At 32.0% G+C, this 12,128-nt stretch overlaps 1 protein-coding gene across 2 annotated transcripts in view; it reads right to left on the bottom strand.

The window, feature by feature from the left end:
* LOC134708045 (condensin-2 complex subunit G2-like) overlaps positions 1 to 2,619 on the bottom strand; it is a 71,891-nt gene extending 69,272 nt beyond the window's left edge. Inside the window, exon 1 of one of the 2 annotated variants that reach the window (XM_063568305.1) lies at positions 2,563 to 2,619. The gene's annotated coding sequence lies outside the window, so the exon portion shown is untranslated. Of the gene's footprint in view, positions 1 to 2,475 lie in introns of both variants that reach the window. The other variant, XM_063568304.1, reaches the window with a different exon arrangement.
* Between the last annotated feature and the right edge of the window lie 9,509 nt (positions 2,620 to 12,128).

Here is a 12,128-nt window from a genome sequence, read left to right as displayed (position 1 = left end):
TGTATATTACTAGTCATGCTAGTATATACACAATTCAATTATTCAAATATACAAATGGTAATAATTTAAATGGCAATATTTGAAAAAGTTTTGTTAAAGGAAAACAAATTATTTGACTTGCACATAATTTTCAAGAAAATTATTATAACAATGTTTCTTGAATAATTCCACATTAGGACATTTTTTTTATTTTGAGTGTTTAATTATTCCATACTTTGGATTGCAGAATAATGAAAATATTTTTAATAAAAATTTGTATAAATAAAAGCATTCAATATTAGTTTATTAAACTTTTTAAAATAACCCAATACATTGTGTACTAATATTTTAAATAAAAGTAGGGAGAATTAACCCAGTGGGTAACATTGGGGTCTAAGCCCGATTGCTGTAGGCGTGACACAAGAAAGTCAAATTATTGCGCCGTAAAAAAGGGGAAATGAAGTCCAACAGGACACAGGAAATTACCAAAAAAAATGATAATTGCTTTATGCTTACATGTACATACATAGTGTGAGCTGGATACGGAAATGTGACAAAACAGTAAGCGGGATCTGTGATCATAACCCTAGCTAACAACCAAGGGCGAACAGACTCTTTGCCACAGGTGTAAGCCAAAAAAGTGTCCCATGAAATTGTGTCCTCTAGAACATTATTTCACAGTTTAGTCGTGACATTTTTTTCATGGGAGAAAATATCACATTTGTAAACCATAAAATAGTGTTTCCCTTAGTGAAAAATTGTCCCTAGTACTTGCACATAATTTCATGGATGTTTATGAAAATATGCCACAAAGGACAATATTTCATAGTGTAGCTATTTTTTTCTGTCCCTATAGAAGGGAAATAATTTATAAATCATTGAAATGTTTTAATCAATTTGTTAAATCATATATAGTTGAAATTTAAATAAAGACAACACAGATGTGAACAAAAATGGAAAGTGATGAATATAAACAGCTGTATAATTATGTGTCTGATGGTCAATACCCTCCAGAATTAAAAAATAAGGATAGGAGATCATTTAGAAAGAAGGCAAAGCAGTTTCAAATTAAAAACAATGAAATATATTATATACATATTGACACAAAAAAAACCACAAAAGCAAACATTACAACTTGTAATTTAATCATAATTGCCATCAAACATTTATGAATATTATTCCTGATATTATTGATCTTGTTAAAAAAGATAATTCAAAGATGTTAAAACAATTCATAGATTCCTATTGCTTATTTATATACAAATGTCAATTTAGTCTTATTATTTTTTGTTAAATAAATTTTTCGGTATTAGACAAGACTTTTAAGCAATATGGACATGATTTCACTATGAAAAAATGTCCAACGAAGGAAGGTCACAATAAAATCTCCTGTGAAGGGACACTTTTACATAGAGGTGGACAACATTTTATAATAAAATTATGTCCTGGACCAAATTTCATAGATTATGTCTGTGAAATTTTGTTCATGGGACATAATTTCATGGGGGACACTATTTAATCCTACACAGGCACTTGTCACGGTAAACGGACAGAAAGTCACAGGACAAAAAGTCACAGGACATAAAGTCACAAATTAGATAGGACAAAAAGTCACAGGACAAAAAGTCACAATTAATCCTTCGACAATTGTTTGAATATATAAAAGAAAGATCTTGAAATATTATCTTTATATTACATCTATTCATTTTGAAGTGTAGGACATTGTTCATAAGCTTTGTTAAATAAAAAAATAGTAAATTTTAATCATTCAAAAATGATATTTCTTGGCACCATGAAGCCATTTAAGTACCATGTCATGATGACATCTTGTTTTCATAACAATTATTTGATCATTATTGATATTTATTGAATACTTTTTAATTACAAAGTTGCTTTAAGTTTAACACTTCAAGAAAAAAACAAAACTTTTATTTTTTAAATTATTTTTTCTTGCTTAAAGAAAAATATTCTAAAAACTAAATTGTGACTTTTTGTCCTGTGACTTTTTGTCCGTGACTTTTTGTCCGTGACTTTTTGTCCTGTGACTTTCTGTCCTACATTCCTTGTCACTATCCATGGGAAGACCCACTATCAACGTATATTTACATTGATCAGTTGATAGTGGGTCTTCCCATGCCCATGCCCATGGATAGAAAAAAGTACCTGTGCTCTTAGTCCAAATAATTATGACGTCTGGCAAGTCTATTTTATTTATTTTCTGGGATGCCTTCCTGTAGCTGCGGAACCGTAGCTCATACATTGTATATGTAGGTCCTTATGTTATTTTGGACTATTTGCGGACCATAGATGGTCCGCAAATAGTCAAAGACCTATGAGCTACGGTTCCGCAGCTGGTCCGCAAATAGTCAAAAAATAACATAAGGACCTATGAGCTACGGTTCCGCAGCTAGCCTTCCTGCGTCCCAGAAAGATACTGTGCTCTATGACTGCCATGGAAATTAAATTATAAATGATTTATGATGCACTCTCAGTTACCTGTATGATCATTTATAAACGACTTTTATTCTTGGAGCAGTGACAGATATTCAGATCACAGAACAAAAACAAGATTTTTTTGTTTACTTTTTTCCAATGTTGACAAATTAGAAACTTGTACAACGCGCCTCTCGTTTCCAGTCTCGTAGGGTTTCACCAATTACCAAATTCAGTCTCAAATAGGGACAAAATCGGATACATGTTAACTCGTACCTCGAAGCTTCGGCCTCTAGTACTCAACCAACTTGTACCCAATATTTTTCCATGCGGCGTGAAAATGTATAAGGTAATACTTTTAATTTTTAATTGTAAAAGTCAGCATTTTGCAAATTATCTACTAGATCATGTAGATTGTCTTCAAAACTGATTATTTGTCAAGTTCTTCTTCTTTTTCTTCTTCTTAGTTTCATACTGATGTTTACTTTCCGGCGCATGCCTGGTATAATTTTTCAAATTTATGTATTTATAAATATAGTTTAACATATATGTATTCCATATTTTTGTATATATATTTGTTATATTATTAATTTTTACAATTTTTCTTTGTTTTTAGATTTTTCTTTGTTTTTATTTAGATTTTTTTTTAAATATTACATTTTTTATTTTTTATTTTTAATTTAAGATAAAACATATGATTGCCTGATTACTTCAGGTGTGGATATGTATCAAGGAGCACATCGTGCGTGAGTGCATCCTTGAAGGTTTCTGTGGTGGTGTTTTTTGTTATGACTGAGGACAATTTGTTCCAGTCTTTACTTGTTTGACAAAAGAAAGACAATTTGTAGCTGTTACATTGGATTTGTCTGTAAGCATCTTTGTTGGTGGATCTTGTGACGTACTGACTCTTCTGTAATAAATTTAATTTTGTGAAGGAATGGCAATATTTTCGTTTGTAATTTTGTGAAACATTTGTTGAAGTCTGATCAATGATATGTGTTGAATACCATTGAAGAGTAAATTCCATATCGCATTGCACTATGAATACTATAGAAATTAAATGAGACCGCACGCGTTTCTAAACATTATTGACAAACATATGTTCACGTTCACTATCCTTTAATTTGATAGAAGTTCTATATAAGTTCTGAGGCCTATTTCTATTTATACCCATCAGTGAGAATTAATTTTCACCTGATTTTTACATTGCGATGACTGTGAGGGCTTCCGATGTATAATGCCAAAGAGATTTGACTTTCGTTTATGACTGGTAAACAATCGTATCAATATTTTATAAAAAAAAAAAAATTAGTCACTTAAATTCAGGTTAAGAATTGAAAAAGACTAGATTAGTGCGGTGACAGAAGTGTAAAAAGTCGTCTAGATCGCGAGTTTAATCTCCCAAAATAACACACGGCTAAAAATGGTCTTAACTTAAAGACAAATATGTCTTCTTTCGTTTTTGCCCTGTCGTCAGAATTTCGTACGGCCACATTTTTCTAAAAAGTCGTTTTAATGACTATAGTAGTATATTGGAGAGTTTCAACCCCCCTTTTTCAAAATGTAAAATTGTGTCTGTTTGTCGACATTTAATTGAAATAGTTTTTCCTGAAGCTATATTTATATGTCAAAATATTCTATTCAGTACTTTATTTTCTTCTAATCTATAAAATTTGCGAAGTTTGACTGTTTAAAATTGTGGTAATTTTAATTGCAAATTTGGACACAAACTTTAGTTTCTTCTTCATAGTAGTAATAAAGATTATCCCATTATATTTTAAGCATATAGTATTTCATAAAAATAATAAGTGATCAAAATTTCGGAAACAAAATATGAAAAAAAACTTTAGAAATCAATGGAAAAAGAATGAGTACTTTAATTTCAACACGGAATTCAATCACTTGCCGTCCGTCACATTTTGTGTATTAGTCAATAATTTGCTCTCAACTGATATATGAAATTACTACCTTTTTCGCTATTATATACACACATCTTTATCAAAGTGCACTGATATATGCCACATACGTTGTTTGTATATGTTTATATTCTATGATTTTTTTCTTATAAAACATTAAAAAAAGTGTTATTGTAAAAATAAAATAATTGACGGATAATTTCAGTAAATATTCCGTGATACGTCAAGTCCGTTGCAACTTGCTCCATTAAGTCCAAAGAAAAGACAATAAGTCGTTAAATTTTATGTAGTGCTTAAATAATATGCCCCCCCCCCCCCCAAAAAAAAAAAAATCGACTGAAATTTTTAGTTACTTTACCAGTATAGGGAAGTCGATTTTTGTATCTGCATTGGATAAAAGATTGGATGAGGTGAACATGTTAATTTGAAGAACTCCGTGAAGGCAGATTATCATCGTTCGTGCTACAAAAGTTACACTAGTAAACATATGTGTTCCCCTTTTTAGAGCAAAGAAGCTTCTTATCTTTGATATTCAATGACGACATACAATTATCTGTTGTCCCTTAATTTCGGGTATTTGCAGTCGTTCAACTGGAGCGCTTTTATTTTGTTGGAACAAAACATTTTCAAAAGATCAAAAACTACTTAAGTTTGAATCAGATGAGCGTGTTAAGAATGTTTTATCCGTGTCAGACAAAGTTAAAGTTGAAATAGTTTCCCGTCCATCTTTTAAACTTCAAGCACTCTGTCATGTTGTTTGCATTGCAAATAATTTGCTAAAAAAGAAAAAAGAAAGTAAAATCCAAACCCGTGGAAGCAGATATCTCAGATCACGATTTTTACTAATTTTATTTTGGCTATTGATAATGATTTAATGGTCATTCCTTATGATACCGTTACTTGATAAATATCATAGATCTTTCCTTCCGGCTGATTCTTATATAAAGTATTCTACTTATAAAATGCAGTCGAAACTCATTGATTTCTATAGAAATATAGCTGTCAAACAACTTCAACAAGTTCAAGGCAAATATAACATATAATATTCAGTAGCAAAATAACTGTTTGAGATGCCATATCAGCTGCTAGTCAATTGAAAACTGACCTCAAAATCGCAACGTCAACTGTAATAGATACAAATAACGGACAGATATTTCATTCCGCTGCAAGTATATTTACTTAAGAAAAGACATCGAGACTCTACAGAAGAATACCCAACTTCGGATGAATTGTTTCTTCCTTCTTCCATTCAGTCAATGCCTTCGTATTTATTGCAATTCATTTTATGGTTACTCGATAAAACTGCATACAGCCAAGACTTTTCTCAGGAAATGGCACCAGAGAAATTGCATAAATGCTAATCAATTGTTGAGTCAATCGTTTGTGTGGCCATTTTCTTTTTGCTCCTTTTCATTTAGAATTGGCTTCACAAATGTACCATGCGTTTAGTTCAAAACACCCTGTTCAAATTTTGAATGCCAATGGATTTTATGCTTCTTAAAGTGAAGTGCGACGTTATCTAATGTGTTGCCAACCATGAAATTGAGCGAATTCAAGATAGTGTGTATGTCTTTTATAATGTTTCCCCAGCATCTTTAATTTGCAGACAAGCATATGGTTGTCATCACACCTTCATAAACCCCCCTTTTAGATATTTGTTAAATCTTGGATGAATTGATAGGAATGGTTTGAAGCTGGTGTTTTTTTAGGAACACATGTCTTCGTACTTCCTACAATACCTTGTCTGCACTTGTAAAAAAAAACTCAAAATAACGTGTTTGCTTTGAGCAGAAACTTTCAAGTGCAGACCTGTGGTCATGAGTAAAATGTATAGAAATATTAAAAAATGTCTTGTGACGGCTGATGACAATGAAGAAGATGGATATAAAGGTTGATTTGGTAGCTTGTTGCACTGGTACACACGGTCCCAGCCCCCAGGTTAGGGGAGTGTTGGCGCGCCCGTAAAAAAGGTAAACCCCGCCACATTCTGTATGTGTCTGTTTCAAGTCACGAGAAGGTAATGCAGTGTTTGTCGTTTGTTTCTATATATTATATTTGTTTGTTTCTTATTTATTTTGAACATTAATCAGGCCGTTAGAATTTTCGTTGTTTTACATTATTCATTTCGGAAATTGAAGATTATGCAGTATAACTTTTACTCATTTTTGAAGCCCGTATGGGACCTATAATTGTTAATTTATGTCTCATTTGAAGAGTTGTCTCATTTGCAATCATATCACATCTTCTTTTTCTCATATGGAATACTTTTGAAGTTTGTGGTACGTTGCAAGGGCAAAAAGGGGGATTATAGGTACAAAAACTACAATGTAATAGATATTAACCAGAGTAAATTACATGTAACAATAGATAATACTATGGAAGCAGTATAAATAATTGTGAAAAAAAACAAAAGCAATGAGTAGTCTATAAAAAAACTGAAGTATCCGCAAATTCAATTTGAAGTCATATTTGACTGTAGAGTTCTATTGCTTTGGTTTCATACCTCACCCAATATGATAGTTTAAAAAATAATTTTAAAGTATTGTCTTGCATGACACTTAATTTTTAACCTGAAATCGATTTATTTCATAAGGTTAAGGTGCTCAAAACATTTTATAGATGGGTATTTAAAAAAAATTCATATATTCGATAAAACTGATGGAAAGAACAATCTGACTGGCAAAAGAAAGTCATTTCTACAACGTCTATTTGTGACCAGCTCAAACTGGCTCGATTAGTGAAGAGAGAATTTTCTTAACGTAACTTTAAATTCAGATAGAATCTTCAATTCCCCCTTTTCCAATAGAAACAATGACTTATTTGATTTTGCAATACTAAAGAGAAATACGAGTAATTTCTGCTTTGAATACGAAAAATTGAAGATTTTGTGAATGAATGCCCCTATACTAAATTTTTTTCCATCAATATACATGTATTTGGTATATAAAAGTGTTAAATAATCTTCAACAAATTTCAGGCAATAAGCTTAATCCAAACGCGTTAGCCTCTTGTCTACACACGGGTAACATTTGCTCACGTGAATTTCACATGAATCTCACATGAAAATCACGTGAAAAAGATATTCCCTCAAATGAGCTTATACATGAAACTTATTTTGATGGGCAATGTCTGATGTTTCTTAGGAAAGTCAGGGTGTTGTTTGCCTTCCTGGTGACATCATCTCATCGGTGTGGGTTTCCCAAGACAAGTTTTGATGTATTAAGGCCTAAAATTTTCCTTGGTCAACACGAAGAAGGGTATAACCATGGATGAGGTAGTCGCAATGGATGGGGTTCTACTTCTTAGTGACAGAGCAGTGGCGGATCCAGAAATTTTCATAAGTGGGGTCCCACTGACTGCCTATGAGGGGGCCCACTCCAGTCACGCTTCAGTGATTCCCTATATAAGCAACCATTTTTTCCCCAAAAAGGGGGGCCTTAATCCGCCTCTGCAGAGAGAACTTCACGTGTCTCGATTAAACAACGCTAGCATCTATCATTTTTGCTCCCAAAACATTTAAATTTCAGCAAATTTCAGCAAAAAGATGGTATTTTTCATGATTATAATTAAATTTGAAAATTTAGATGTTGTTTGAATTAATTTAGTTTAAAAATATATGTGAAGTTCACGTGAACAAAATTCATGCGAATTTCATGAAATTCACATGAGTATCACATGAGATTCATGTAAAACTCAAATAAACTAATCGAATTTCACGTGAGATTCACAGGAATTTAAATTCAAGTGAAATTGGTGTGAATTAAATTTGCCTGTGTAGGATTTTTAAGCCTCATATGCCTACTTTCACTTAATCGGAAGTTATTGACGCTTAGACATATATATATTCTTCCTTCGCCGGGATTCGAACCAATGCTACTGAGAAATCGTGACACCAAATCGCCTGCGCGGTAGACCATACGACCACCTGGGCTTCATTAAAATGAAGCTTTTGGTGACCGGGTGTTACCTTTCCACGTCAGTTTTAATCTATCGTCGTACTACAGTACATGACATATAAGGCATAAAGATGGTATTTTTTACAGATCAGCTAAATTATCTATAGTAAAGGATCCTACAAATTAATGTAAGATACAGTCACAGAAATAATTATATTTATAAGTACGTCTGAACCAATGACAACTCTACAACAGATTTATCCATCTGATCATCAGCAGTGATATATATATATATATAACACCGAATGTTTGTGGCACAACATCCTGTCCACAAGTTAACAAAAAAAAAAAAAATTTTCTGTGACGTATTAAATTTATAATAAGATCCATTTTGTTACAACCTGTGATCAATTTTATTTGGCAATCGCCAATGGCAGTCATCAGGGTTAAAGAACATCAGTTGTTCGACCTGTTAGTCAAATGCGTTTTGTTTAAATATACTTTTTCACTCTTTTGGTCTTTTGGAAAATGTTGTTTGTGCTGTTTTTAGACCCTTCTACAACGAAATTTGTTTGACATGCACACGTATAAAAATTGCGGTTTTTATCCAACGCAGTCATAGGTTTGAACGTAGTTTTCAATTTAGACTCGTTTATATATATATATATATATATATATAATTAAAACTATAAAACAAATTCCCATACGTTTCGGCCATTATTATATATATATATTTGAGATATATATGATATATATGATATGTTATTCGTGACAGTTTATCTTTTTAAAGATGATATGTTATTCTGGTCTCAGACAGGGTATATACCGTGACATTCCTGGCTTAGAGTTTATGTCCCCTGAGCCGAAGGCGAAGGGGATTTATATATAAGCCCTAAGCCGGGAATGTCACAGTATATACCCTGTCTGAGACCTGAATTACACATATATTACGGATTATGTATATATTATGCATAAGTTTGGGACATCTAGTCAATAGCATTACAAAATTAATTCCTAGTAAATTTGCAGGAGGCCAATGAAACATTTAAGTTTTAAAAAAAATAACATTACAAGCATTCAGGTGAAAATTATGGCCACGAGCATCACTGAAGAGACATGTATTGTCGAAATGCGCATCTGGTGCAACAAAATTGGTACCGTTGATTTTATTACTACCACTGGGTCGATGCCTCTGCTGGTGGACTATTAGTCCCCGAGGGTATCACCAGCCCAGTATCCAGTACTTCGGTACTGGCATGAAAATACGGATGTTTTTGTGTTATTAAAATTTGCTGTTACAAAATATTAGAAATTATTATAAATTAAGGAATGTATCTCCCTCATGCAAAGCTCTGATTCCTTTCACGAATTTGGTTATACTTTTTGAACCTTTTGGATTATAGCTCTTCATCTTTTATATATGCTTTGGATTTCAAATATTTTGGCCACGAGCATCACTGAAGAGACATGTATTGTCGAAATGCGCATCTGGTGCAACAAAATTGGTACCGTTGATTTTATTACAGAGGGAATAATTTCTGTGAATGTCATCTTAAAACAAAAACAAATCAAGCTGATTTGGTTTTGTCGTAAAGACAAGGTATATTGCTTGTTAATCTCGGTATACATATCATAACTCGTGACAGTTTATCTTTTTAAAGATGATCTACCATTTGACTTCTTTAATAATTCTGACATTTTGTGTCATTCTTTCAAAAAACCATATCAATATTTGTCATTTAATATCTTTAATGTAAACAGAAATACACATATTATTTTAAAGGCATTGCCTGCTAGCAATTGATTATTGTTTAATAATCCAATTAAATTCAAGCATAAATATTTCATAAATACTCTGTATGTAGTATCATTGTCAAATATTCATTTTAAATCGATTTTAGCGATCATAGTTATGCACAAACAATAGACTTTAAAAAGAATTGTATATTCATTTATTAGAAATAGATTTACAATAATATATAGCTGAAATTTGTCTGTTGATATTTAGGCAATTAACACAGAAGAACATAATTGTTTATAGAAATTATTTATGTCAAATGCAGAACATGGAAACAGGACTAACACATTCGAATACCTTTTCCGAGAAAGGAGAACAGGAACACCGAAAACATGTTAAGGTAGGGTACAAAAACAGAACACGTCACTCATCGAAAACAATGTCTCATTTTGAGATAATGGAATCGTGTGACAGACTCTCTAAACCAGAAGTAGAAACCGGGTATACAATCAGAGGTCCGACTGCACATGATCATGTTTGCAAAGAACAAAGTTTGATGCCAGCTAAAGCAAAATTCACTGGAGACAAAAAAATGAAATCCAAAGATATCCAGTCACTTGTTGATAGGCTGTCTAACATAAGTGGTGTGCGATGTTCTAATCAGGCGGATATAAGGCCAGTCAAAGGTGTGGTCACCGGCAACTCATGGAGTAAATACGGAAGAAAGTGGACAAAGTCTTCTAAAAACTCTTTTGACGATTTAGCGAGGAAAGTTTACAATGTTTTAAGTGGGAAATTCTGAAATCAATGATCATAACAGTTCATAAAATTCATTTGTTATATTGAAAATTATGTTGCCTTTCTTGTGTGTAATATTAATTTTGTAATTTTTTCAGTTAGAGATCAGCTAAAAATGTGGTCTGATTATTTTCTATAGAAATTGAATGAAGGATAAATATACATGGATGTAAAATATTTCAACAACACAATTCACTTAAACAGTTATCTGTAAATATTTATATGATGGATAAGGTTATGTATGCCATACTTGCTCAGACTCGATCCAGCCACATTGCATTTCAGTAACTAGTTGAAACTACAAATCACTCAAATAATGGTCAATATGTTACTAGGTTTACGAGGGATAAGGTCGACAACATATTCTAAACTCTTATATGTAGAAAATCACTCTCGTTCATATTGATATACATACTCAATGCAAATTAATAATTAATAAATAGTTAAATTAAATAAATAATAATGAAGTCATGTTTTACCAACGTGTTATGTCACATTAATGATATCTATTGTAAGCTAGTATATCTTATATAGATATAGGAAGATGTGGTGTGAGTGCCAATGAGACAACTCTCCATCCAAATAACAATTAAAAAATTAAACCATTATAGGTTAAAGTACGGCCTTCAACACGGAGGCCTTATGTTTGGAAATGTAAGAATTATGAATATGCTAAATATACATTTTTTTATATTAAAAATGTACTATACGCCGATATAGCAACAATAACTGCAAAATTAATGAATTAGACCAGAAAAGAAATTTCGATGGTGAAATAAGGTTAAAATCAATCTAATCGGAAATTTCAAGATAATTCTTTTTGTAAATAATAGATAAAGTCACAGCTTAGCATAATTCTTAGTTTTCTTACGTAAAGAATAATTAATTCCTTTAGTCATTTCAATTAGCGCCTATTCAACTTAAAACTTAAACGACATATTTGTGTTACACGTACTGTGTGTTATTCTTTTGTTTATCCTTAAAAGTGGTTTTGTATTATTCGGTAATCTTGATTTTCTATCAAACTTGGACAGAAGCTTATTTACGATCAAAAGCTTGAATCTAGGAGGAAATTTTGTAGAAAAAGATTTCCTGTTTTTCCGTATATTACTTTCTAATGTACTTAGTTTTTCTGTCAGTATGCAGTTAAAGCTTTTTATAAAATTATTAGATTAATTAACCATCCTGAATTTTAACAACTTAGACAGAATCTTCTTACAACCAAATATATAGTTTATAGTATCTAGATAAATTTCTTATACCCCCCTTTCTTGTTGAGCCTGCCACTAACAGTAAAAGTAGGCGAGCCACTTGGTTCCGCGGAACATAAAATGGCATGCACATTGCAATGCCAGTCGGACAAATAGT

The sequence above is a fragment of the Mytilus trossulus genome, chromosome 2 (assembly GCF_036588685.1).
Source record: "Mytilus trossulus isolate FHL-02 chromosome 2, PNRI_Mtr1.1.1.hap1, whole genome shotgun sequence".
In the NCBI taxonomy this organism is placed as follows: Eukaryota; Metazoa; Mollusca; class Bivalvia; order Mytilida; family Mytilidae; genus Mytilus; species Mytilus trossulus.
This window is presented reverse-complemented; position numbering and strand designations above follow the sequence as displayed.